The sequence below is a fragment of the Falco punctatus genome (assembly GCF_963210335.1).
Source record: "Falco punctatus genome assembly, chromosome: 15".
NCBI classification, from domain to species: Eukaryota; Metazoa; Chordata; class Aves; order Falconiformes; family Falconidae; genus Falco; species Falco punctatus.
The window spans coordinates 21531864-21558506 of NC_137595.1; the positions used below are offsets into that span (position 1 = coordinate 21531864).

Sequence of the window (26643 nt, forward strand, 5' to 3'; positions counted from 1 at the left end):
TGGAGAGATGAAATATTTCCCCTCATGTTAAAAGAGAGACATTCCTGAACAGCCTTTGCTGTACATAGCATGAATTTCTGCTGCGAAGGTATAATAAGAGGCCTTGTTAATTCCTTTTATGAAGGGGTACAATTTTTTAGTTAAATTTTCAATGGAAGTGGGTATTACATTGTGGTATCTTATGTTCACATTAGCACACATATTTTAAGGCTTACCCTTACCTCTTTGATTAACACAAATGGGACAAATATCACCCATAGTAACAGATGATTCAAGACTGGGCACCCAAAGCCCCCAGTATCTCTTACGGTAGCACAAAACTGCTCAGCCAACAGTGTACCGTACCAATGAGTTGTCGGTGGCAGTGCCAGTGCCTGATGAGGGAAACAACTACTGGAGCCCATTTTATTTACATCCTATTTGTCTTTTTTTTTTTTTCTTCTATCAAATCACCCCATAGTTAAGGGTCTCTCTGGTTTGAGACATCAGGAGCAAAGTCAGCTGCAGGTGTAACTTCCTACAGCAGCTCCTACAGATTTTCCCTTGCATTAAGCATAGTGCTCCTGGGTGCTATGTAACTGCAGTCACTCAGAGGCAATTCCTACTCAGAACAGAAAGCCATTGCAGACTGCAAAGCATCAATTGAGCCCTTAATTTGGGCATAAGTAGCATTTTTCTCATCCAAAACTTTCTATGGAAAAATAACATGCCGAACACACTATCTTTTTATGTGTCTCCAGGAAACAATTTAGCTTCCAAGTGACTTGTTTGTCCATGGTTATATCAGAGACCTAATATAGTATTTACTTAATTTAGCAGATTTTGAAATCTTCCTTTAATTAGAGCTAAATACAGTCTGTTCTTGAAATTCATTTATTTATACTACTTGGTGTCCCCACTGAAATAATCAAATGAGAACTCTGCCTGCAAATATGTTTTTCCTCCTGCATTTAGAGCTCATGGCATTCCACAACACTTTGAGGCCAAAGCCTGCAACTTAAGAGAACCAGTTCTTTGGCAGGAGTCACTTCTTGTGAAAATATTTTTGGCTCAGAATGACAAGGCTTATGTAGCTCCCCACAGTTCCCTATCATTAAAAAACCCCAAGCTATTATGGAATGAAAAGGAGTCACGAGGCTAAGCCAATGTCCTCTGGATCATTGAAAATCCGAGAAGCCAATCCAATTTAAGAGCCTGTCCTAAGAAAAGATGCATTTCTTTTTTCCCCAAAATCACATTATCATTAGAACTTGCCTAGCCACATAAGACAATAGCATCCTGATGGGTGAAAAAAATAAAGCTACCTGTTACCTCACCTGCATGAATTGCCAGAATTCAAATGCTTGTTTTCACAGCAACAGTTAGCTTGAAAATGAGCGGTCACCATCAAAAAACACTCAAGATACACAGCGTGATTTGATTAGCTGTACATAAAGACTGGATTAGAAGCCCTACTGAATTAGCAGCTGATGAGCTATTACAGCTGGAGCTGTTGCATCCCCACCCTGTGTAGCACTCGAGCTTGAATTCCCCTCTCCAATAGCCTAGCAGGTGCGAGCTTAAAGGACCAGCCAATTCAGACTACAGCTTAATGTGGGGACAGGGTGTGGGTTAGTATTACAGCCAGCTCAGGTACCTGCACAAGCCACTACTGTCACTTCAGGGATTGCTGGATAAATGTGCATGACAACAGAGCATGACAGGGAGCTAGCTGTGTCAGGGGGCTGAAAAGATAGTCAGTTTAGTCCTCATGTCATTTCAATGAGAGTTGAAGATCTTGAAAGGGTTTTTCCAGAGATCTCCTAGATGTGAATTTAGTGTTCTTGGGGTTTAGGAGACAAAAAACACACAAAACTCATCAGGACAAATGCTGTCAAAGAGTGAAAGCAACTGGGTGAGGAAGAAGCTTGGTTATTTATAAAACTGCTGCAGAGGTGTTTCTCTTTGGATCGGTTCCTGAAGCATGTAAGCTGGGGGATGCCCAGTTACCATCCCCGTGCATGACTGGGATAACCAGGAGATGCAATGTCATGAATTTACACACGGTACCAGCGTTCTTACACATACACAAAGGCTGCAGAGAAAATGAGTATGTTTCTTATTGCACAATGCCCTGGAATGTGCCCTGGAACCTCCAAAGAAACTCTGCAGAAGTCTTATTAGAGGCAATACAGCAAAGCATCCTGAGGCACACCATGAGAACAAACAAGGAAAGCCTGGGAAGTGATTCAGGAGAATTGGACATTACTTGGCAAAGGCCAGTACTTGACAGATGGCAGCATGTGCCTCCAACTTTTTCCAGGTATTTTGTCCCCTGAAGTCCCAAACCCAAGCATTATTCTTTTCTTTTGTTATAGACAGAAGGACGATGCTCCTGGATGCTGCCATATACAAAGATATACAGTTTCTGGACTTTTGCAGAGTGCAAGACTTGACACAGAGAAACCTAACAGGCAAAAGTCCCCTTTCCTCCACCTTTTGTAATTATTTATACCTCTATAAAGAAAAGCAAAACAAAGGAAAATTCACCAATACAGCACTGTGACATTTTACAGCCTATTAGTGATGTAAGTAGCAACACAAAGATTGGGAAAACAGAATCAAAGCTGCTGGATGCCAATATGCAACTAATATGTTTTCATTTGCTACTTCTGGTTTTATTAATATAACAGAAGAAGTTCAGGGGATCAGACCTGAATCAAACACTTCACACCAAGAAGATTCAGATTTTTTTTCTAAAATCTTGTTATTTTCAAGCATGCAATAGAAACCAAATGTCTCCATCAGGATTAGGCCATAAGCCACCCACAAAAATAAGCATTGCCAAATATAAACTGTCCCAACTCTTTTTTCTGTCAGCAAACAAAACACCATCAGCTTTTTTATACAGACTGTAACCAGCTTTGCAATTAACTAAAGCAAAAATTCAACAACCAATTTGCATTATGTTCCATGCACATGGAGTGTTTATCAAGCCAGCAGAAAGGTAGGAACAGTGAATTCTCTCCAAGGAACAATGCATGGCAGGTTGAATTGCATTGCTTGTTGATATATAAAGAAGAACCACAATAAAAGAGCAATGCAGTCCGAAGGGCTAACCATTTCCATTTTACTCTAAGAAGCTATTAGTATGAATTAGAAATTGTTAGTCACCGCAATGTGTGGGTACAGGACACAGCGAATAATCAAGATCACTGTCAGTGAGAGCTTTTCTAAATCCATAAACAAATTTATTAAAAAGTTTGCTCCTTACCCAACACTGGAACTACAGTGCAAAGAATAACTGCTTTGCATGTAATTGACTGATACCACCCCTGGGCAAGACACGGTGATTTATTCTCCTTTTAAGCTGCTGCCTGCTGAAGCCAGGATTTGTCTTGATCCCTGTCTCAGGATACATCAAACAGTGTTGGTGTTCATATAATAGAAAATGATGGTTAAAATCCCAGAAAACAACTATAAATATGGAGGAAAACCCATCTGATATCGTCACAACTGGCTACTCTGTCAAAGGTAGGTCAGCCAATACAGGAAATGACAGCTCAGGGTCAAAATCTCTTTACTTTTGAACATTTCCAAACGTGATGCATTAGGACTTAGCTTATTATGGTCAGATTTAAACTGCAGGCTAAGACTGAAGCACAGTTTTACGTTTGGAACAAACTGTTGGATTAGAAGTGTTTCAATTATCTCTAGCCATCTTTTCTGTGGGTATTTTTGCTGTGTGTTTTTATGTGGAATCAGGACCAATTTAAGATTATGACACATAGCTAGCTTTGTGGATCTGCATATTAAGGACATATTGCTATTGCTTGGAGAATTCCTTGTTCACCCAATTTAAAAAAAATCCAACATGAAGTAAATCAACATAGTGTTAAGAAAATTTTAATTCCAAAGGATAAGATCATGTAACCTTAACTTTTCTGTCTGTTATTTACAGTGGGTAGGCAGAATTCTTGCAGTTGTGCTTTTTGAGAGCCTTCATATATTTAGTCAGAAATCTTTGTTTCTGGAATCTTTATGGGTTGTCATGGAAATTATCACCATGTCCCTAAGACTAGGATAACAATTTTATGACAAATTACAGGAGATAGGGAAGGAGAATATTTTGGCATAAGACAATACTTACAAGGAAAAAAAATTCACACAACATTTTTGCACCCTTAAAAGGCATCCAATTAAAGATTACTCTCTAATCCCTGCCCATTCTTTAAAACTAGGCAAGTACAAAATCTAGCAATCTCCAGAAGATATTTTTTTGTGTTCAATACAGAGCAGCCCATGCAGTCCAGGGAAGACTGGCCACGCCATCTGAGACTGCTTCCAACCATTCATCCTAAGCATCACACCAAAATCTAAGAACAAAGCAGATCAGAACATAAAAATCTCATTAATGGTTTGTGACATTTTAATGTCTGAATCTTGCAGACTATGTCTGCAATAGATACCCTGTGCATTCACCAGGTCTCTAAACCTTTATAAAATTGTTCCTACATGAAAATCATCTGAATGGTACCCAACACAGATTTTTAACAACGGGGGAAACCCTTGCTACCTAAGGGAAGGGATGTAGAAACTGATTTTAGCAGAGGAGAGAAAAATGCTTTCCCCCCTGTTGCTGTAACATAAACTTTTCAGGGGTGTCCAAGGCATTTGGTAAACAAGAAGAAAGGTCTTCTAGAAGGCAGAGACCTGTTGTTCCATGCTATATTCTAGGCTGTATATGCTGCCCTGCTAGCTCTAAAGAGCCAAATGCAGGAGGATTCATTAAAGGGGCATTTTCTCAAAGAGAGTGATTCCACTTCTGTGAAGGAACTGTGTTCACATGCAACTTCCAAAGCAGAGGAATTTTGCCAGGCATGAAAATTTTTGTCTTGCTGCAGTAACTTAGATCAATACATCGTTTGGGCTGAGAATAGCTTTCAGGGGGTCATTTTGAGTTGCCAGATCTAAAGCAAATTTCTGCTACTCCACAAATCAGGCAAGCTCCAGAAGTCAGAGGACAAAGAGAGCTGAAACCAGCTTTGCCTTCACAGGCCTATCAGATATAAGAATCAAAAGGCTGATCACGGTACGATTAAAGCACAGATGCTAAAAAGTCTATCTCTTCCTAAGACTTCAACCTAGCTGCCTTTCATGGTTACCTGGATGCACTGACTAGTACTAAAGAATGCAAAATTTCTGCTGCTTTCCATTTAGGGCATAACTAATTGACCTACAAACAAAAATAGAAGTTCTGCAGCTGTCTAGAAAACAAACATACCTAAGATGATTCCTATATACTGAATTTATATTTGTGATATTTTTAAAGTGAAAAACAAATGGAGGAAAATAAAACTTAGAAAAATGTTGTTGATTATTTTGGCTTTCAGACTATTTTTAAAAATTCCTTTAACCTTTTTTTTTCCTGTTTCGCAGATAGCACAACACAGCAGTACATGGAATCAAAGTAAAGGTATTTCCACCTTTTGCTGGTTCCATATAGCCAGAGCATAACTTCAGCTTTGTGATACATGCACTGGCACAGGCCACCCAGGGAAGTGGTAGAATTCCTGAAGATATTTAAAAGATGTGTAATTTGGCACTTAGGGGCACAGTTTAGTGGTGGGCTTGGCAGTGCTAACTTAACAGTTGGACTTGATGATCTTAAGAGTCTTTTCCAACCTAAAAGATTCCATGACTCTATGTCTGAGCTGCTTTTAGCCCAGTTCTTGGAAAACCTATAAACAGACTAGATGAATGAAATGCTGGATTTTTTTTAAAAAAAGCTCTTAGTAATGAGTTGAAGATATTTTTACCATTGTTTTTTCTAATATTGATACTCGCAACTATAACTACTTCAAGAATTTGGACTTTCAAAATTTGATTTTCCTTGCTACTTTCTAATTAGAAAAAAACACGTCTTTAGTTTATAAAAGGAAAGATTTTTCACCTTAAAAGAGATTTGGCAAAGTGAGATGGTCCTAAAATAAAACACAAAAAAATCCCAGGTGTTTGGAGTTTCTCCTTTCAACACGATTCAATGTGTTCAAGTGGCAATTCCGATCTGTTACCAGTAGAGGGCAGACGCTGACAATAATTTGAGGACACAGCCCTGGAGGCACAGAGAGCTTTTGGCTAATTAAAGTGCTAAAGCTGAGAAAAGGAGTAGGGTGCGTTCTAAGACCATCACTCACTCATGTGTGGGTATGATAAAAGCTCTCCAAACGGCAGTCGTTGCAGCTGACATAAAAGAAGGAAGCTCACCGCTGAGGGACAAAACTTCCTACTTGAAAAAGTAAACAAATCCCTTATTTTCTTCCTGTCAGACGGTAACTAATTTCAGTCCAATGATTTATTTAAAAAGAATAAAGAAACTTCCATGTCCAAAAACCACATAGAAAAGTGGCTCAACACAAAACGCCCTAGCCCTGGTAATGGTGCCAGCTCCAAAGAAGCTGCACCGTTGGGGTTAGGGCGGCTTTGAAGATTCGAATGGCTGGTTAAAGGCCCGCACAGAAGGACCAGGGAAAGACAAACAAGCCTCAAAGGCACAACACACACCCCCAGACCCGATAGCATCCTTCAGCCACTTCAAAAGACTGCAGGTCTGTTTGATATTCACTTTTCCTCCTTGAATTTGGAAACATGTAAACAGAGAGCTGGGCCAGCAGCCTTGAGCTGAATGCAGGATCTGCAGAGGGAAGTGGGAGGGGTCCGGGGCACAGCTGGCCCGGCCTGGCTGCTGTCAAACGGGAAGGCCTGTCTGGTGCTGGCCCCTGTAGATCAAACAAAAGATACAGGTCCTTTGAGAATATATGACTATATACATTGGGGAACTTCCTGGCCTCGCACAAGGTTACTGTATAGGATTTCATGCCAGACCTCCTTTGCTAGCTGTCAGGATTTTGTTGCAATTCTTGAGAGTCACCCAGCTTCTCTGAATGACCCCACTCCTGGAATCTGCTGTGCTTGTATACAGTCCTCAGCCTTCATAATACGGAGTATGCTTTAAACAGCCAAAGAAGGAAAACCAAAACCTGTAACCCTAAAGGATGCAAATCCAGGAAGAAAGAAAAAATAACCTGGTGTTTATTATTTTTATATTAGCAAGAATTTTATGAACCATCTCATAGTTGGGTGCCTGACTCACGATACTTAAAAGCCTGAGGATGTCAAACGTATAATTATTTACTACTGGAAAATCAAAGAGAAACACCAATTTCCATAAACCTCAAGCTTCAGAACAAAAGCCAATCTCTGCTTGCACCAAGAGCCTCTTTTTGAAGTAGGTTATTTTAGAAAGGCTCTTTATGGAAATTCCTCTGAAACACCCTATCCTGAAGTCTGCTGGACATGGCAAACAGGAATAGATGAGCCACCGGTCAGATGGGTTAGCAGTTCCTCGAGCAGTAAGGTGCCTGCTGAACAAAACACGTGGTCAGAAAAACATGTGAATAATTCCTCAAGAGGCTCACTGAAGCCACCCCTGTCAATCCTGTGGAGTCACCACTTTTGTTGTTACTCTGTTAGAAAATAAGGGGGGGGGGGAAACCACTTTGCCTGAGCTTCTGTGAGTTGATATTTCTTCCTGGAGCCCTTCACCAAGAGAAATGTCTTATCATGCCACCGACTCTCTCTGCAGCCCTCACTCAGCCTGCCAACCTGCCTTTAAAGTACCTTTTTACAGGTCCCACAGAACTTGTGCAACAGTTCTTGCTCCGCAAAAACCATTCCTGTTGCCCTCCCGCCCTTGCTCTGCTCTCCAATCAGATCCCACCTCCTTCCTTCTTACTTAAAATTGAGGTCACTTTGCCCATTTCCTGATACTGACATTGCAGAGCAGGGCAGAGTTTGTAAAACCCATCACTGCTACTAGAAAGACTCCAGGGACCAAAAAGCTAAGGAAAAAGCATCTTTGGTTAGTAAAGTTTCTCCACAAATCTTTGAAATTCAGGCACGATGAGTTTCCAGGCTCATCTCTGAATGCAGCTCTTGTGCAAATAGGGCTCTACTGTGAAAGCAAAGGACAGAAGCAAGAGATCTAAAGGCTCTTGTCTGTATGCTCTCAGGCTTCTTCCCTTTGCTTGACCAGGGCGCCTTACATTAAAAGGAATCTTGCAATTTAAAGGTCGTGTCAGTCTGCAGCTGGCTACGAAAGGCTCACCATGAAAATACTTCAGCAGTGAGTGAGTGACTGGGTGGAGATGGCCTATGCACAGCCCGGCTGCAGCTATTGTTTGGCATTTTGTCTGAATAGGTTGGGAAGCCACTTCCATGAAGAGCTGATCTTTTCTCCTCCTCTGCTACTTACTTCTCCCACTTTCATGTTTTGTACTTCAGAGCTGTGCTGCTTTGCTAGCCAGGGTCAGCACAAGGTCATGACTTGTGACATGAGGTTAATGTAGTTGTTAAGTAACAACATGAGTCTTTTCAATGGCATGAATATTCCACCCCACCCTCTTCCAGACACACACACACGCTTTCTGTCTCCTGGCTGAAGCTTGAACACTTGAACAAGTTGAACACTTGTTTAATGTAAGGGTGATCACGCGAATATCTTGGACAATACGCAGCACAGTTATATATATTTCAGTGATCACATACCCAGCAAAATAAGCTGTTTAATACATAGCATTGAAAGATTTCCAGTCACTTTAAAAAGTTGGGCAAATATTGTGACTGCCTTTTGATAGCTGAAAATTAATTATGAGTATTGAATGTAGTGCTGACACTACATTGTGAACAAGAACAGGAAAGTGCAGGTCGACCCTTATCTCTAAATTTGCTGAAGATCTGCAGTGTTCGTTTACTTTAAGAGGGGCTGCATATGCTTAGGAAACAGCTAAGTGATCTGGGTGAGACTTTTGGAGATGGAGATGTGAAAAACATGGAACTGTATTTCAAGTCTGCAAATTTTTGCAGTCAAAGCACCTCGATGTGAGGGTTATCTTTGGGAGGCTGAGAACAAAGAGGGAGATGAAAGAAGGCTTTAGAAAGCATCAAACCAAGATGCACCAATTTTTTTTTCTACCCTCTTCTGACAAACCACTAACAAATGCATTATTGGACCGATACCTTAAGAGATGTTTCCCATTTCTATTTTCTGTATTTCAGATGAACATACTCCATGTAGTCTGCAATTGTCCAACATAAATGACAGCAGGATACTGGATCAGATATTAGCATCATAATATGGTACAAGGCCCCTGTTTGATAACCACTAGCAAGTGTGAAAGGGGCAATAGGGCTGGAGAAGAGAAATCCTACCAACTGTCTGCTTTGCTAATGACACAGCTTTGTCTGTGTCTCTGAATTCTGAAAGGGGTTTCAGAATAGCTATTTACCTACCTCCCTTAATCTGATGGGAACCTTTTGATCTCAGCTGGCTCTGACCACTCAGTTTACAAAGTACAATTAAAGCCTCTTGAAAACAAATCACTCAATTCAGAAGACCCTAGAAAAGAAGCCCAATGATCTTAAGTCAAAAGCCTGCAACTTTAATGACTAGGATTTTGAATCCAAGATCACCCCAGAAAGAAGAAAGGGATTGAGGCAAGCTATACTCGATGTCTAGCTCTAAATATGAATCAGAGCAGCAAGGCAAAGCAAACCAAACAGTACAACTTCCATCCAAGAAAGAGAAATGAAAATACAAATCTATTAGGTTAACAGACTTCTTTATCTGCAATAATCACACAGCTGCAGACTTGCGAACTCTTACTACTGTGTCAGATTTGTAAACCACCAGGTGTTTCACAGCTACATTTCATGCTTTGAAAAACCTATCAAGAAAAGAAAGCAGAACTCATTTCTCCAGAAAAGTGGTTGTCAAAGCATTTCAAAATGTTATTATTCTCAGAATTGGGAATACAATGGAATTTTGAGCTGCAGTGTAAGTTGCAAAGCTATGGTTTAGTGTTCGTAGCCAACAGTAGCCAGCAGAAATACAGACATTCAGAACTGCATTCCTCTTTGATGCAAGCCCCTCCGGAGGGTGCTGTAGTTAAGAACTGCTGTCTCATAAGGTGACACATCCAAGCAGGGCCATGCTAGTCATTAGAGATCCCTCGGGTGGCAAGGACAGGAAAGGAAATCAAGTTGTGTTGTTTTTTTCCTCACTTCAGTTGTTACCTAATTGATGGGTGCAGTGGTGAAGCTATGGAATGAGTCCCAGAGGACTGGCACCTATCAAGCACTGCCTTACTTTTTTTTCAGCCCTCCAAAGGGCTATTCGAGATAAACACAGAAAATAAATACATTAATTTACTATTATGTGTCCAGCCAAAATTGTTATTTCAGAATTTCTTCTGTGTTGCTTGCTCAGTGATAGCTTCATTGTTCTAGATGGGTCTGATGTCTTACAGAAACCAGATGTACCAGGTTTTGCTTTAGACAATTGTCACTAAAGTAGCTTTCAAAGCAACTGTCATGGTTTTATGTGCGTTTCCATGAATGTACAGCAGTTGTCCAGTTATAAACCAGCCTACAAAACATCTGTGAGAGGCCCCAGAGAAGGCAGTTTGGTTCCTATATGCCAGAGGTGCGTACACAGCAGCCAAGTTAAACACAGCAGGACAATTAGGGGTCCAAGGGAACAGGGGCTTTTCTTTCCTAAAGATGTAGTGAACCGTTTCTGAGATGGAACGGTCAGAACCAGATATGAGGCAAACTACAGTCAGCACAACGTCTCCTTCTCATTTGCTCTGCAGGAGATTTCCACTTGTCACTTGCAGCTACTCCTTTCTTCCAGCTATGCTAGCTTTCCCCTGTATCCAAGACTCACCAAAGGGCTCAGAGCCCAGGGTGTCTTTCCTCTGAATTCCAGCTTAGAGTGACTAAATAGAGCCTGTATCCACCAGACAAATATTACCTCTAGCCCATTAATTTTTTTTCTTCTCAGTCTTTTCTCCAGTACAGCAATTCTTCTTCACTATTTACATTCTTGATAGAAAGTATGACAGTGCTTATCCCCCCTGCTAATATTTCTGTTGCCAGAGTCTTCCTAAAGACTCACATTGTTGATCTATGATCCCTGCAGATTATCAGCATTGCATGTAACCTGCATGGTATCAAGTGTGTCAGTACTTAAAAACAAATGTTAATATGTTTTTCTCAAGTGCTGATTGCTGGGGAAAATATTTATGTCAAGGATCTAAACACCAAGCAAGAAAAGAAATTATTTGCAATGGCCTATATGCATCACACTATGATGAAAAAAATACATAATTAGGTAGAATAGTAAACCTTTAAGAACATAAATGCCTCTGAAGGGACATCTATCCCTAACAGTGTTCTTTGTCTGAACACTGGTGTTACTTTGAACGGCATCTTTCATAACGTCACCAAACTTTGGAACTAATGCAAAAACCCACTTTTTTTTAAATAATGAGGAGAAATGAAGAAAGTAAGTAGATTTTCCTCATGTATGCTCTTAAGTAAAGACAAAACTTTGTTACTGAAATACATTTCCAAAAGTAATATATGGAGATAAGGGTAACTGGGTAATGTACTCTGCATTGATAGAACCAGACTGAAGAGCTACGGGACAGAGCCCAGTACAAAAACATGCCAGCAGAGGGAACTCACACTTCGAACATCCCAGCGCCGGTGTGCACTGTAATGCTCCTGCGGGCTGGTTAGATAGCACTGGACAGCAGGGGACCTTCAAGAATAAGCGAAGTACTGAAATGAATGAAAAAAATGCCCGTAGCTGCTTACCACTCTCTTGTTGCTTCATTAGGAGCAGCTGTGAGTAATGCACCAAGAAAAAGAACATAAATCAAACTTTGAAAAAGTTGCCACAGACAGTGATTTATAGGTTGTGTCCAAAAAGCTGCTCTTTAACCCTTGGTCTTCTAGGACAAGCAGAAGGTCATAACTATTACAAAACAGCTAGACTGAAGAAACTATCATAAAAGTATTTGTTAGGCTTCTGTAGTTAAAATGTTACCGCTAAGGGAGTACAAGTCCAAGAATAACTAATATCAGTATATGTGCTCATACCAATACAGGCTTGGAAAATAAATAACAGAATATAAGCATGCTTTACCTGCATATGCTTGCATGCATTAACTGGTATGAAATACCCAAAAAATCCCTTTGCTGAAGCAGTGACACCACTATGAAACCTGGGGTTTGAGTAGGGCTCATTCTCCGTGAGACCATAGCTTCCACTACAAGGGCAGACACTGAGCTAAGAGTAGCCAGGATATTCAGCAAAAAGACAGCCAAAAAAGACAGCCATTCTGCAGGGAAAAGGGAAATAAAGCACTGAGATTTTTTTTTCTTTGTTATTATACAGGCAGCTTGAGAGCAGAGAACAAAAAGAAAAGATCATGCTTCAACCATCAGACGATCTACACATTTAAGACCAAATTTGACTTTAGTTATCTCATCTAGAGTAATCTCACCTTAATTTCTGTAGTCTGACCATACATGGTAAGAGCTTGAGGACTCTTTTTCTAACTTAGCTTGCTGTTATATAAGAACAGGTATCTAACCTGCTCCTTAACTTACTACCCTGACTTCCTTGCAATGTTGTTTTAGTCAAGCAGAGAACATACCAGTTGCAGATGTACTGCTGTACTGAACAGTTTAGCAAATTCTAATATAAAAATAGCAGAACCTTGCTGAACATCCAGTACTGGAAAGAAGAGCAGGGAAGTATATTAGTATCAGCATTTTTGATTGTGTATAGACAACTAAGCATAATTAATATAGCTGTCCCTTCTTTTTATTTTATTATTATCTTATTTGAACCAAAATACTACTTAGATTCCTCCTCTCCAACATTGCTTTCCCTTTGGATTGCAAATCATGATAGGTGCACACTGCTCTGTGCTTAGATACACAGAAGCAACATCTTGACACCAAAAATCCCCAGAAAAATGAGTTTCCTTAAGATGTGTTCACAAGATAGCCTTTTAAGAAGTGCAATTTCATAATCAATATTTAATAATACAAAATCACTGAGTACCAAGTTGCCTTTTACCTAGTGTTGAACCCTAAGCACCAAATTAACTTCTACTGTAACATCACTACTGCAACTTAGAATCGTATCAGAGATAAATATAGCATGCCTGCCTTTGACTTGGGGCCTTATCTGGCAAACTCTAAAAAATTCCACACATAAGCCTTCCTCTCCCCAGCAGCAAATTAAATGATTCAGAAAACTTCCTTTTTTGTAGAAAGCAAGAAAACTGCTGGACCAATTTTCACAATTATCAAAAGAATAAGGAAATATACAATCTGATGTAAGTAAGAATAAAGGCAGCACCATGAGTTCTATTGAACACAAACTTCCTTTGTAGTGCTATAGTGACTAAACTTCTAAGTGCCTCAGTTTCTAAACTGGCAATATGAATTGTAAACTGGGGGACTGTCAGGAGGCAAATCTGCAAATTAATATCTGCAAACTACTTTTTGATGATTAGGTAGAAAGAAATTAAGAAGGACCAAGTATTATGAGTAAAGAAGGCAAACTTGCTAGTGGACTCATCTGCAGAGGGGAACTTCCATGGCAGATGAAGAATGTAGTAAGACCAGAAAACAAAAAATGTCATGCGAGCTGCAAAACTGAAAGGAAGGCATCTTCAACCACAGGATGGAATTGCTGTATCAGTGAGGTGGAACAGCCAGTTGAAAATATTGTTCCTGGTAATCTGATTTTTGAGATATATTTCAGGCCTACAGTTGAAGAAATTCTTCTTAACTAGCTAAACTCTAGTATACAGATAAATAATTTGGATGTTTCTCACTCAAGCAGGGATGCAGCACTTATGGGTTTGGCCTTTTTTTGGGGGGGCGGTATACAAGGATCATTACTGTGACCACTGAATTTCTGAAAAATGTAAAAAGGATAGTACTAGAAATGAGCACTGACTTCTGGTCTTGATAGTTGAATAGATTTAATATCAATTCCCTATATGTCAGAAAACACACTAGAACATATATTAGATGGTATTCTCAGAGCAGATGGTTCTTAAATACACCTCTGAGGAGAACCAACAGTGTAGCTATCGCATGTCTTATGAATTCAGAGCAGGGCTCCAGATTTCAAACAAGTGGCAAGTCTGCAGAATTACATTTTGCCAGAAAAATTCCTAAAGTACACATTACAGAAGCATGTAGGTCTTAACAACTAGGTCTGCCAAAACCAGCCTGGTAACAGCTGCAAGTTGTGGCAGAATTATTTTAAAAAATAAAGTATTCCTAGGAAAGGTTTATTCTATTTTCACAGCTGTATTATTGTTTTGTGACATCTTAGGTTTCTATTCTAGAGTTCATCTAAAAAGGAGAAGTGATCTACAAGTACAAAGATTATGGAAAGCTCCACAGTCAGGGTTGCAGTGGCTTCCCCAAGCTAGCATCTGGGACATAACCACTGAAACTGTGTGCTGACCATAAGCTCTCCTTCTCACATTATCTCCAGTGGCACTGCAACAAGCAGAAAAAAACAGCTAGAGTTGCAGGTCCTCTGGGATGGTCTGCAGAGTTCTTAACTGTCAGCTAAAAAAATGTAACCTCATGATTTGGGTACAGAGTAGCTTGGTCTAGGAATGTGAGAAATAATTCATACCAGATGCCACAATGGTATTTTCAGAAAAGTCCGATTAATGGTATAATTGTACTTTAAGCAGCTATATTGCTTATTTCTCTGATCTCTTTCTCAGTGCTGTAGCAGAATGAATTCTTGTGGATTAGCTTGTTAACAGGTAATCCTATTTAGTGGGTATATTTGCTGCAAGGCAGTCTTGGCTTCCCACCCATTCAGTTAGGAATGTTTATATTTAGCTATTTTCTGGAAACTGAGCTCCAGCTGCAGCACATAGCAATTACTTTGGATGGATCTTGTTTTTCCTCAGGACATGTCTTTTTCTTGGTGTAGACTGAACAGTCTCACTAGAAATATGTCACTTTGCCTGAACAGAGTTTTGAAGAACAAGCATGTTTAACTATATGGGTCCAGATCTGTGTTAGATCTTGATGAGACTTGCAGCCATCCCACATTCTTCTTTGCAGTCTTTTTGGGTGTATATTGCTGTTATTAAAAATTGATTGCTGTAAATATCAAAGGTATTCTAGGGCAATTTTAGTAACTAAAAGCTCCAGGGAGAAAAGAAATTCCAAGGTGTCTCAGTACATTTTGCTTCGCTTTACATTCTGATGTTGAGATGCCTCTTCACTCTCTTGTAGGATGGTGCTATATGCTATCAAATAAATTGACACTGAATCTTGTCTTCCATTCCAGAAGTGGGTGCAAATCAGGCAACAATACAGGAATCCCTATGGAGATATTTTCTATATGCATATTTAAATTGCTTTGGCACCTGCCGTACTGAACGGCTTGCAGCAAGCTCTTGGTAGAGAACTAATGAATGTAACCTGCCAGTTTTTATGAGCTTTAGGATCTTCATTTTTATTCTTTAACATTCTTTGCATAGCTATCGAAGTATATTGTCCCACTGATGATGGCTAGTTTGACACATAGGATTTGATGCAGTAATTTCTTGAATCCAGGTGTAGGTTGCACCTGTACGGCTGGACGAAATACAAATGAAAATAGACACTTTGAAAGACAGTGCTCTTGAGAAGTATTTGAAAGATGTTGTGGTGTCATGAACCGAGGGGATCTCTGGTATAGTTCTCCAAATGTAGATGCCTCCTAGCAAAGAACATTGTATGGCCAAGCAGAATACAAACAGCCTTTGTCCTGCAAGTAATTTACTGAAGCAGACAGTACACCTTAGAAGGCTGAGAGGGGACTGGCCTTATAGTTACCCAAAGAGCACTCGCTAGCAGACAGTTCAAAATGCAAGGTGATTAAAATCCCCAAATTCATATCTACTGAGTATTTTACATTTATGCTGGAGAAATAAAGGTGCTCTGTCTATTACCTTGAAATAATGAACAAGACCTGAATGTACTCTAGCAATACCACACTGTGCTGTATATTCCATAACCCAGACACACTCATTGCTGCTGCTACTAAACCCTTGTGGCAGGGAGTATGTACACAAGAAATAGTGCTGCAGACTTCCTGTGACTCCTGCTTCTCCAGGAAGACTGCGGCAAGCTGCTGCAGTCTCACTTGGGATTTTAAGGGGAAGAGTTTCCTGTTAGGGACAGGATAATACCCCTTGACATACGCAGCCTTTTCCTCTGACCCAGCTGTCCAAGAAGCAGTGTTCATAAACAGAGACAGCAGAAAGTCAGCATTTGCTTTTCAACGGTCAACAGAACAAAAGTGGCTAGAGGTTAAATTCTAAGCCCTGCAGAAACACATTATTTAGTTAATACTCTGTATCAGAGAGCAGCAGTACCTCCAAGGCACAAAATTATACAGGTAATATTCCTGAATTGGATCAAGTCTACTTAGTATCTGTTATCAGTTTTAACTAAGAGAACAGTGTTGCAATTATGGGCTATAAAGTAAATTGACCATCATACTTTATAAAAATAGTTGCTAGAAACTTGATGGTACCTTACCTCTTTTCTTCAAGAAGTTAACAAGGGAGTCAAGGCATCTGGGCTAAGGATCACAAAAGATCAAATCCAATCCTGTAAAATAATAATGGAAAATTCATTGGGACCTGAAATTGACCTGATTAAATGTTATTTTATCTATTGCTACAATATCTTTCTTGATAGGTGTTATATTTCTGATGTCTCATTTAAAATACTGCAACAGAATCATTATGATAAAAAGAAATCTGTGCTGGTTACAAAGCAAATGCAGCATTTCAACAGTACAATTTCAAAATTATTAAATAACCATCAATATTATTCACAACAGTAAATCAGGAAAGCAATTTGTTTCATGTACCTTGGGGTTTTTATCTTGTATTATCACATCTGTTCCACTGTAAAAAGCCAGATGGGTTATTGCCCTCCTAAGAAAAGCCAGATGCCCTCTTTGTATCTGCCAATACACACTTTTCTATAAGCAGAGAATCAATCTGTTTACCTCTAATGAAAACGTTCTACAGATCCATCAAATAAAGTACTGCAACTTTGTTAATAACTGACCATTGTTAACAAAACACCACAAGGAAAGATAATGTAAAATAGTCTTAAATCTGTACTAACACATACAAGATTCTTATGCTATATTTCTTAATATTATGTTTGCTCCCATTTATAAATTTCAAACAGTGGGACTCTGACTACTTCCTATAAATATACAGTACGCGATGCCTATGTAGCAATAATTTGCAGCAAACATAACAAAATACTGCTAAAGGAACAAAAGTACTATAAAATCTGGCAGAATGAACACAAAAAAAGTGCATAGGGCCTTGGCTTTACCAGAATCCACTGTCTTCATGCATGCGGACTTCCATTGCTCTGCTTTCCACAAAAGGGAGATTCCAGGCCATTTAATCATAAATTCCTGGGATGACTCTCTCTCCTTGTTTGTGGGATTTGTTTTTTAATTGTGTTTACATTCTTGTGTGTGGGTTGGGAATTTAGGTTTGTTTGTGATGAAACATCAAAGTTGAGTCCCAAATTAATACTGTGCAGTCATATATTCTTTGCACCTTCCCACAAGAGGATGATAGAAACACACACAGTTACCAAGTTTTATGTAACATTAATGGGGTTAAATTAATCTGTAAACCTTTGTGTGATGTTTTGCTTCTCCATTCAATTTTCCTGGTGTTATTTTCCCTGTCATTTGCTTATTGATTTTGTATTTTCTTTTCCAGATTATATATAAAAAAAAGCTTTCTAAATATTCATGTGAAATAAAAAAATATATACTCATATTCTGTAAACATGCAAGTATATTTAGTTGATATACCTAATTCTGTTTGTCAGAAAGTGGCACTTTAATCCTGACATGCCTTGCACAGGTCCTCCACATAGCATCACAGCCGTTACTGTATTTACAATTATAATTTATACAAAGTGTATAAATTACACCATCACATGCAGGAAATTATCAGCAGTTTGAGCAGATAAAAGCTTGAACTGAGATTGCCATATTTTGACAGTCTTCTCAGTTATCAAAAGCTAGACAAGTAAGTTAGCAGAACTGCTAGTAAATAAAAAGTCCTTGATTTCTGCAGAACTTGTATGTTTCAAAATCAATAGTGAAGACCAACAGATTGTGGGCTTTGCAAGAGGTGCCAGTGGAGACAGCAGACTGAGAATCTCATCAACATAAGGTTAACTGAAGTTATAATTTGAGTGTTACTCAAGAAACTGTTTCTCTCATAAATGTTGCAATGTTTTTCAGGCAAAAAGTTTGCATCTGAAACTGCATGAGCTGCTATTCAGATTTACACAGCACATTTACTGGTAGCACAACAATCCAGTGGAGCAATCCATTTATGCTTTGCAGACTGAACATTCAGCTGTGGTTTGGGATCCTTCTTTACCAGAATCAGTTTCATATTTAGCCACTTCGCTCTTTTAACTGTTTGCTTCTGTACTAGTAAGGAAGAATATAATCCAACCATAACATCCGAAGTATAAACTAGATTGGGGAACTGATCTATCTGACTTAAAAAATACATGCATCTATTCTAAATGAGTTTATATATTTTAAATAAAATATATTTGTAGAGATTTTCACCTGTTTTATTTTCCAGATGGATCAGTATCCTGATCTGGTTCACAGGTCAGCCACACAAACAGCTGCAGACACAGCTAAGGGCTGGTGTACTGCATTGCAAGGGCAAAAACAAGGAGCAGGTAGGAACCAGTAATACAGCAAAGGCTTCATGTCATCAAGCCACAGCTTTGTTTATGATGTGGCTGCTTTTGCCTGGACTAGGAAAGAAATGAATTTCAATTCCTCACATTTGTGTTTGCTCTGCAGAAAAGACCTATATCCACTAAGTCCATTTAGTAACCATGACTCAATGTGATTCCTTTATTGCAAAGCCAAACCAAAATTCCAGCACACTTATACAATAAACTTTCACCATATCTTAATTATATATGGGCACACTGTCCACTCAGAAAAACAGGTCATCGTACATGATAAAAATCTCCAGCGAGTGCTAACTAGACAGAATTCCTAAAGATTTGCATCCATTTGAAATTTCCCTGGGGGTTGTCTTCCTAATACCCCAAGTTCACCCACACATTTCCTGTCCTCACCGACTGAGCTGCAGGCTGTGCAAAGGAGAGATTGCTTCTGTGCTAAGGTGTAAACCTCTCCTCTCAGGAGTGCTCCAGCTCCACAGAGCTTAGCTTAAGCCTTTGCCTGTTTATATATAAACCAGTGTTCAATATAAATGAGCTCTGGCTTAATGAGTACAGGCTCTGCTGTGAGGTTGGCTGACAGTGCAGACACTAGCGTTCATGTCTGAGCTGGCAATGCACTTCCAGCCATTGCACAGCTCCGGCCTGCTGCTAACTGCTGTGCCTTCCCTAAATGCGAGCTTAATTGCACAGAGTCTCAGACCAGTCAACCACTTTATTGCTAAAATATTTTTTGTTCATAACAATGTGAGGATGCTATCCATCCTTCTCAGCCATCTCAGCCTTGGTGCTTCATAGGAAATCCTATGAAACAGTTAATTTAGCCTAACAAAAATAGATGGTTTTGTAAATCTAGATCTCATCCAAGCCCTACAAAAATACCTTACACTTCATATCCTCTGGTAACACGGATCTCGTTGAGCAAAGATGCATCGCTGGCGTGCCTTGGTTCCATTACATTTCCAACAATGATCTAAATGAAAGGAAGAAAGGGCCTTGTTGCATTTTCTGTACATGATGCATCTCCTATGGTCTCACCTTGACAACACAAAGGTCTTCTCACACACTTATATAGCTCACAGCCCCTCACTGAAAGACTTCAATAGACAAAAATATGAAACAGAAAGATTTAGTGAAGTAGCAAAAACCCAAAAAGATTACATAGGAAATTTAACACAGGATTGGTAAATTGAGCCAAATCAGTCCATGTCTGAAATAAAAGATGATCTCTTCTCTCCATACCAACATTTCTTGAATAGTCTTACTTGAATAACACAGAACCCTAGCCCTGCTAAAGCAGAGAAGGTGTTTTCAGGGCATTGAAAGCACTTACTCCTCTCTCCACTGAGGTCTACTTCAGCAACTATGGGACATGCCTAAATGGTCAAATGCAGACAGGTGTGTGCTAGTTCCACCTGCACTGCATATTACCTGTGTTAATGTACAAAGATCCTTCCTAACAGATCCTCCTGTAAAACTATGGTGTAATGGGTTTTTTTTTGTTGTTGGCAGAACTGTCATTTATTACTTCACGACCCTCTTGACTGCATTAAGAGTATTTCCAAGGCTGCGTGATGAACCAGAGACAGAAATTATAACCCAGAAAATACTATGGGCTGAGTTTTGGGGAGTTAGGTTTTGTGGCCTGAAACAGTTCTAGTTCTCTTCATGGACCAGAACATGATCTGGCACAAAGAAAGGCACAATTGAGGAAAGTCTCTGTTCCTTCGGGAGGAATTCCTAGCTTGGATGTAGTGCTAACATAGCTTGACAACTTTTAGACCCCACCTGGTTTGAAGCACTAGAGTTACAGGGAGCTGCCTAAATACCAACAGTGGAAGCTGGACCTGCTTGCAGGTCATAGTAACAGCACAGAGATGAAACTAGAGCTCTGCTGCTTCCAGCGCCATCCCTCCCTGGCTCCTACCAGCCATGGGGCAGCACCAAGTGCCCCGCAGCACCAGGTCTTCCTCCCCTCCACAGCATCTTGCAGCCCACTCACTCATTTCCTAGGCTTTTACAATTTGCCTTGCCAACAAATTAAATACAAGTTGAATACCTTTGAATTGCAGTATTTCTGTTTATTGCTCAGAAGAGCGGGCAGAATGCAAATGCAAAAAAATAATTTCCCCTCAAATTCTCTTTTTTTTCAGCTGGGTAAAGCACGGTTTGCTGTTCACACTCAGGACAGCAACAGGTTTTGCTCTTTATTCTATTTTACAGGGGGGGGGGGTTTGGTAAGGCAGATGCTTAAGGACACTGGTAGGAGAGGAAACATCCCCGGGGGTGAGCCGAATCACCTCAGAAAGCCACCGGGGATCGCCCTGAAAGGGGAGACCGTTCCCCACAGGGCCGAGGTACCCGGGATGAGCTGCCGGGGCCTTTCCCGGAGGTGACCCCCAGCACCACCCGCCCTCCGCGGCTGCCTCACCCGCGCACCGCGACCCCGGCAGCGGGGCACAGCCGCCCTGGCCGCCCGCCGCTCGCTGAGGGGACCCCGCCAGCGCTCCGCCGGCCTCGGGGGCGGGCGAGCCCCTGGGGCGAGTGAGAGGCCCCGGCGCAGGCGGCCGAGGACGGGGACGTGCCCCGGGCCGCCGCGGCGCCCTCTGGCAGGGCGGGAGCAGAGCTGCTGGGCGTGTGGGCGGCCCGGGGAGGAGGAGGGGAGCGCGGCGGCGGTGAGGGGAGGGCAGGGCCGAGCCGAGCCGGGCGGGCGGGCGACACCTGGGCGGCTGCGCTGCCTCCTCCTCTCACGTAGGTTTCGACTTTCTTCCCCGCCCGGAAACTTGGTGGAGGAGCCGCGCTTGCCGCCGTCGCAGGCCGAGTTGGTGCAGGGCTTCCCTCGGTCCGTCCCTCCCCTTCTCGGGGGCGAGCGAGCCCTCTTCCCGCCCTCCAGGTGAGCGGCGCGGGGGGCGCCGGGTTCCCGCCGCCAGGTTCCCGCCGCGGCTGAGGCGCCCGCCGCCGGGCTGAGGGGCGGGAGGCCGCGGGGGGTCGCGGATCAGCAGTGGCAGCGGCCGAGGGCGGCAGCTGCTGCTGCCTCGGCGCCCGGCTCCCTCAGCCGAGGGTTGCTCAGCCATAACCGAGCGGGGCCGGGGAGCGTATCGTTCACGTTGGGCAGCCGGCTGGGCTGGGGCTGGGCAGCGCAGGTGATGGCTGCCTGCCTCCACGGGTTTCGCTCCTCAAAGGGCGGTCTGGCGGGCGAGCAGCGCTCGGCCTGGGCAGGACACCCCCAACTCGGCGTTTTGGCCACTGGCGTGGGTCGGAGGGAGCTTGCAGGGCACGGTTTCTTTGCTAGGAGATGGGAGAGGTACTAAGCAGGCAAGTTTCTGGTGCTGCGCTGGTCATTAATGCAGGAAAAGCCTATAAATAGCAGTTGAGATAACAGGCAAAGGAGAGCAACATGACAGCGTGGACGTTTTGGAAATGCCTTAAAGGTAAGAAATACAGGTGACGTTAAATAGGAGGTAATGCTCTGGAGACGTCTGTGAGAGGCTTGGAAAGATGTGTTTAAGGGATACTATATAACCAGAATACTTTTTATTTAATTTAGACGTTTTTCTTGAGGGGTTTGAAGTAGGATGAAGCTGCGTGCTGGTAAAGGGACAATCCCACTGTTTGCAGCTTGGTTGTGTGCACTTGACATCTCCCCGCTTCTGACGTTGGCCTCGTTATCTGATTGAGAGCGGCCAGAACAGGCAGCAGCCAGCTGATGCCAGCATAGGAGGTGGCAGGGAGAGCGGGACTGCCCCTTTCGGTGGCAGTGCAGGCTTAGTTTGCTTTAAGCCATGCTTGAAACAACACTTTTCCATCCCTTGAGCGATTTCTTTGGTCCTACGTTACCTTGGTAAAGTAAGAAATACAGAATGAGTATTTCTCTGTTGCTTACCAAACCAAAAAGGGTCGTGTTTTCACTTTCTGCTCCAATTTTTTAACCAAGGTGAAAGGACCAGGACTCTGTAAAGGCTCCATAGAAAAACCTATTCCAGCTCAAGTGCAGATAGTAAGGGGTAGGGAAGGTCTCTGCTGTGTGAAGGTTATGTTGGGGCAGGGTCATAGCATACAAGCCTATGGAGATAATAGGCAGCCCAGGGAAGTTTCTGTCACTGTCACGCAGCTCCAGAGATGTCCTGTCTAATCCTTTAGCCTCCAGAGACTCTAGAGCAGCCCTAGGTTTGGGTGGTGTGGTGTAGTTTAAAGGACTGTAGTTATCCTCCTGCAGCAATGCCAGTTGTGTACTGTGCCTTTGAGGGACGGCGCTGACGTTTGTCCTTGATGCCTGAACCCTAGAGCTCTTTTGGCAGTTCTCCAGCAAAGAGAAAGCAGACTGTGCACATGGCTCCTTCAGAACAAAACTTCTTTCTCTTAAGTTACACACTCAAACTCTTCTCTTACATTTGTAACTAAGCAGATGTAGTGTGTCTGCTGCTGAAAAGGACTAAGGCCCCTCCCCCAAAGAGATTTGCTCCCTAAACCAGCTCATGAAGTCAGAACAGCACCAGTGCTTGTGCAGGGAAGAACAAAGGGGTCATATGGCTGAGGATGGAGCAGAAAAATGATAAACAGGAGGCCAACCTTTTCTGGAGTTCACTAGCTGTTGGAAAACTCCACTGTGCTGTAAATCCACACCCTCCTTCACCTTATTTATGTGTCTGCTCTAGTAGGCAAGCTTTATGTATATGTAACTCATTTAAATAACGGAGATGCACTAGCATAAAACCCTGGTGAAAAGGAGAGAAGGACCTGCGGTGTGCAGCAAAAAGCAACCTCGTCTGTTGAAAGACAAGTTTCTTTTAAAGTTTCTAACCAAATGAATAGTGAGGGAAGTGAGTAAGAGTTAAGAAACAAACCCAGCCATATGGCCTGGGGAATGAGAGCTGTAAAAGTTGGAAGAAACAGCACCAGCCAGAAGGGACCTGACAGCTAAATGACCTCCAAAAAAATGCCGTGAGGTTCAAAGATACCTGATGAAACCAGCTGAAGATTATTCTGGGTAATGTTAGTGCTACCTGAATGGTGATTCCAGTAACTTCTATTAGAAATTGTAATTAATGGTTTTGTAAACCGTGGTAATGCTGTACTTCCCTAAGTATGGTTAATAGACAAATTTACACATGTTTATGAGAATGTCAAGTCTTAGACTTAATAGTATAATAAACTTAATAGTATAATAAACTTAAAAGAATAAATATAACTGCAGAATAAAATATCTGTAGTTCACAAAGCACCCCTGCCGTATTTTGTTACTCTTCCTTATGCATTACCATATATTTCTTGTTTTCTGCATTAAAAAAATAATCCTGCTGCAACTGCTGCATTGATTATACTTTGAAAATTAAGCTGCATCATTTCATTCTGATCGCGTATATTTTACCAGAGTAGTTGCAGCTGTTGTCTTACTCACAGGCCTGAGTATGTTTTCCTGGTTTAATACAAAACCCTCTTGTTTGTCTTTTTCTTCTCAGCTTACTTTAGTGGTGCTGTTCATACAGTTGTTAGGAATTGTATTTGACAGTCCCTCATCAGTTTGTGCTCCCTGCTTTATAACGCATAAAATGTTGCTCTTGGCTTAGAAATTTCTTGACACGAATTGAGTTAGAAGATATAAAAGTATTTGGCAATTTTTTTGATACTTTGGATAAGACATTGCCCATAAGCCAGTATCTCAGGAACCATCTAAAGCGTTAGAGGGGATTTAGATGAACACAAGTAGTAGGAATTACCATGCTGGTCCAGGAAAAAGCACTCAAGGCTGGAAGGCGGGAAATGGAATAAAGCTGGAGGAATTTGGAGAGAAAATCAGCAGCTTACAGGCAAAGACTGGTTTTATATATATACAATGGTTCCCTGAGTTTAGAGGGTCTCTGTGCAAATTTTATTTGCAGACTATAGTGTTCCTTATTTGGAATATTCTGGAAGGGATTATGCATTTAAAAAAACAGTGTTGTCTAGCTTTGACTACTCTTTGCCTGGGCCGTAACTCATGCAAGTTTTGTAAACAGCTGCAGCACACTCTTTAAAAGCTGATTTTCTGACAGTTAAAAAGGGGTTGAGATAAAACTTGACGTGCTGCTCAGAGAGTTCAAGGGGCTCACCTGTGACACTAGTTGTGCTGCAGTTGTTGAAAGTCCAGTAAGTCATGATCAGCCCTATTTGTAAAGTTCTCAGACTTATTAACCTGCCACACCTAGACTAATAAATAATAGATAAATTCTTCTCACCTTGTAAGTGCTATTGCAGGACTCTAAATAGAAAATACATAGATAAAGCAGTCCCTGCCCTGTGAGCCTTAGATCTGAGGATATCCTCTTTTACGTGATCTCAATTGGTAGTGAACAAAAATTGCTGCATGATTATTTCAAGTAGGATATATAAAAATAAACATAATGGGTCTTCTGGGCCTTTTTGTACTTGGGATAAAAAAAAAAAGTTCCCTGTGAGGTTAACACCTGGGGCTACTTGACTACTTTACTTGTAATCTCAACAGGCTGAAAACTGAAGGGAGGAAGGAGATTGCCTCCCCATTCCCACCTGTTCTGGGACTTAAAACTCGTTCACGGGTGGCCAAGGAAGAATGTGGCTGCTGCAGTGATTTGTGATAGTGGAAGGACTTTGGTCTGTTGTTACAGCTCTTTTAACTGGTGAGACAGCCACGCCTATTTTAAAACTATTTTTAGAACAAGGGAAAATATAATTATCAATTTATGTACACTTTAAATATGTGTCCAATAAGATAACAATGATTCTAAAAAATGTGCTTCTGATACCAGCTTGGACACAGCTTTAGATCAGGGTAAGGGGTGGAGGGGGAAGCCTTTTCTTTCTACCTAGCTGTAAAGGTGGTTTAAAGTCAGCAAGATACACCAGCAGAAATTGTAGGATGAAAAGGCATCTTAAATTAATTACACGTGCAACTGTATTTAAGCTTATGAACCAGGAGTACAGATGTCCTAAGCAGCAGAATGTGTCTCAAGTTTTTTTAAAAATGAATCATAATACTGTTCTGCAAATCTCGAGGGGAATGTAATTCTTAATCTGGAGTTTAAAAAAAAATATTTTTTTTTTTTAATTCTACTGTAGTGCTTATTTACTTACAAGCTGCCATTTGTGGTAAAAGGCATTTCAGCTACTGGTTGCAGCAGCAGCTCTGCCTGCCCACAGGCACTGGCGGGAGTTTAAGCTGTCTTCAAACTTTGCTGCATGCCACCCTAAGGAGCTGCAGTTTGAGAAGATGTGGTCTAGGGAATTAAGTGTTTTTTCAGTTTAAATTAAGATAACCTGTTTTCTTTCTTTCCCCTTTACCATGATCTGATGGTAAGATGGAATGTAAAGGGGAATTTTCTTAATTATCTTTTGATTCAGCCTTTTTAGTTTGTGGGAACAAGCTTGGGCTAGAAAATAACTTTGCACTGGTTTTAATAAAATGCCCTCTTACCCCATGAAAGGAAGTCTGGGGTGTTGTGTGCCGAGCAGGGCAATGTGCCCTGCTGTTGCTGATGGCATAAAGCTCAGGCAGGGGCAGTTGGAACTGTTGAGAAAAAAGAACCAGGACTGGGGGGAATTTGGTGGTCCCACTAGAATAGTGCTTTCAGCCATGTCATCTTTGTTGCTGATCATTGGGTTTATTTTGCAGAGTTTAGATTGCATGTGCTTATTGATAGAAAGGGATGCTGTCATAGATTGTGCCAAATTATTTATGCTGCTCTGTTAAGTTAAAGAGAGTGCTACTGTACCTGAGACCAAAATTTGACTTGGTGTGCATGCTGAAAAGTTCTGTACTACTTTATCCTGCAGTAAAGCCCTAATCTGATGTTTCTGATGTTAACAACTGTAACTGTCTGTTGATAGGAAATAATTCATCACCACATGCAAAATTCTGTTTTCATGCTGCTGGATTGCTTATGGCAAAGTTATGTAGAAAACAGTATTTGCAGAAACATTGTTTGGTTTGGG

General features: G+C 41.3%; 1 protein-coding gene across 2 annotated transcripts in view; it reads left to right on the top strand.

Moving 5' to 3' along the window:
• LOC308054023 (ligand of Numb protein X 2-like) overlaps positions 1 to 26643 on the top strand; it is a 56516-nt gene continuing 29873 nt past the window's right edge. Inside the window, exon 1 of one of the 2 annotated variants that reach the window (XM_080366146.1) lies at positions 1 to 21589. The gene's annotated coding sequence lies outside the window, so the exon portion shown is untranslated. Of the gene's footprint in view, positions 21590 to 21612; positions 25332 to 26643 lie in introns of those variants that run through there. The other variant, XM_080366147.1, reaches the window with a different exon arrangement.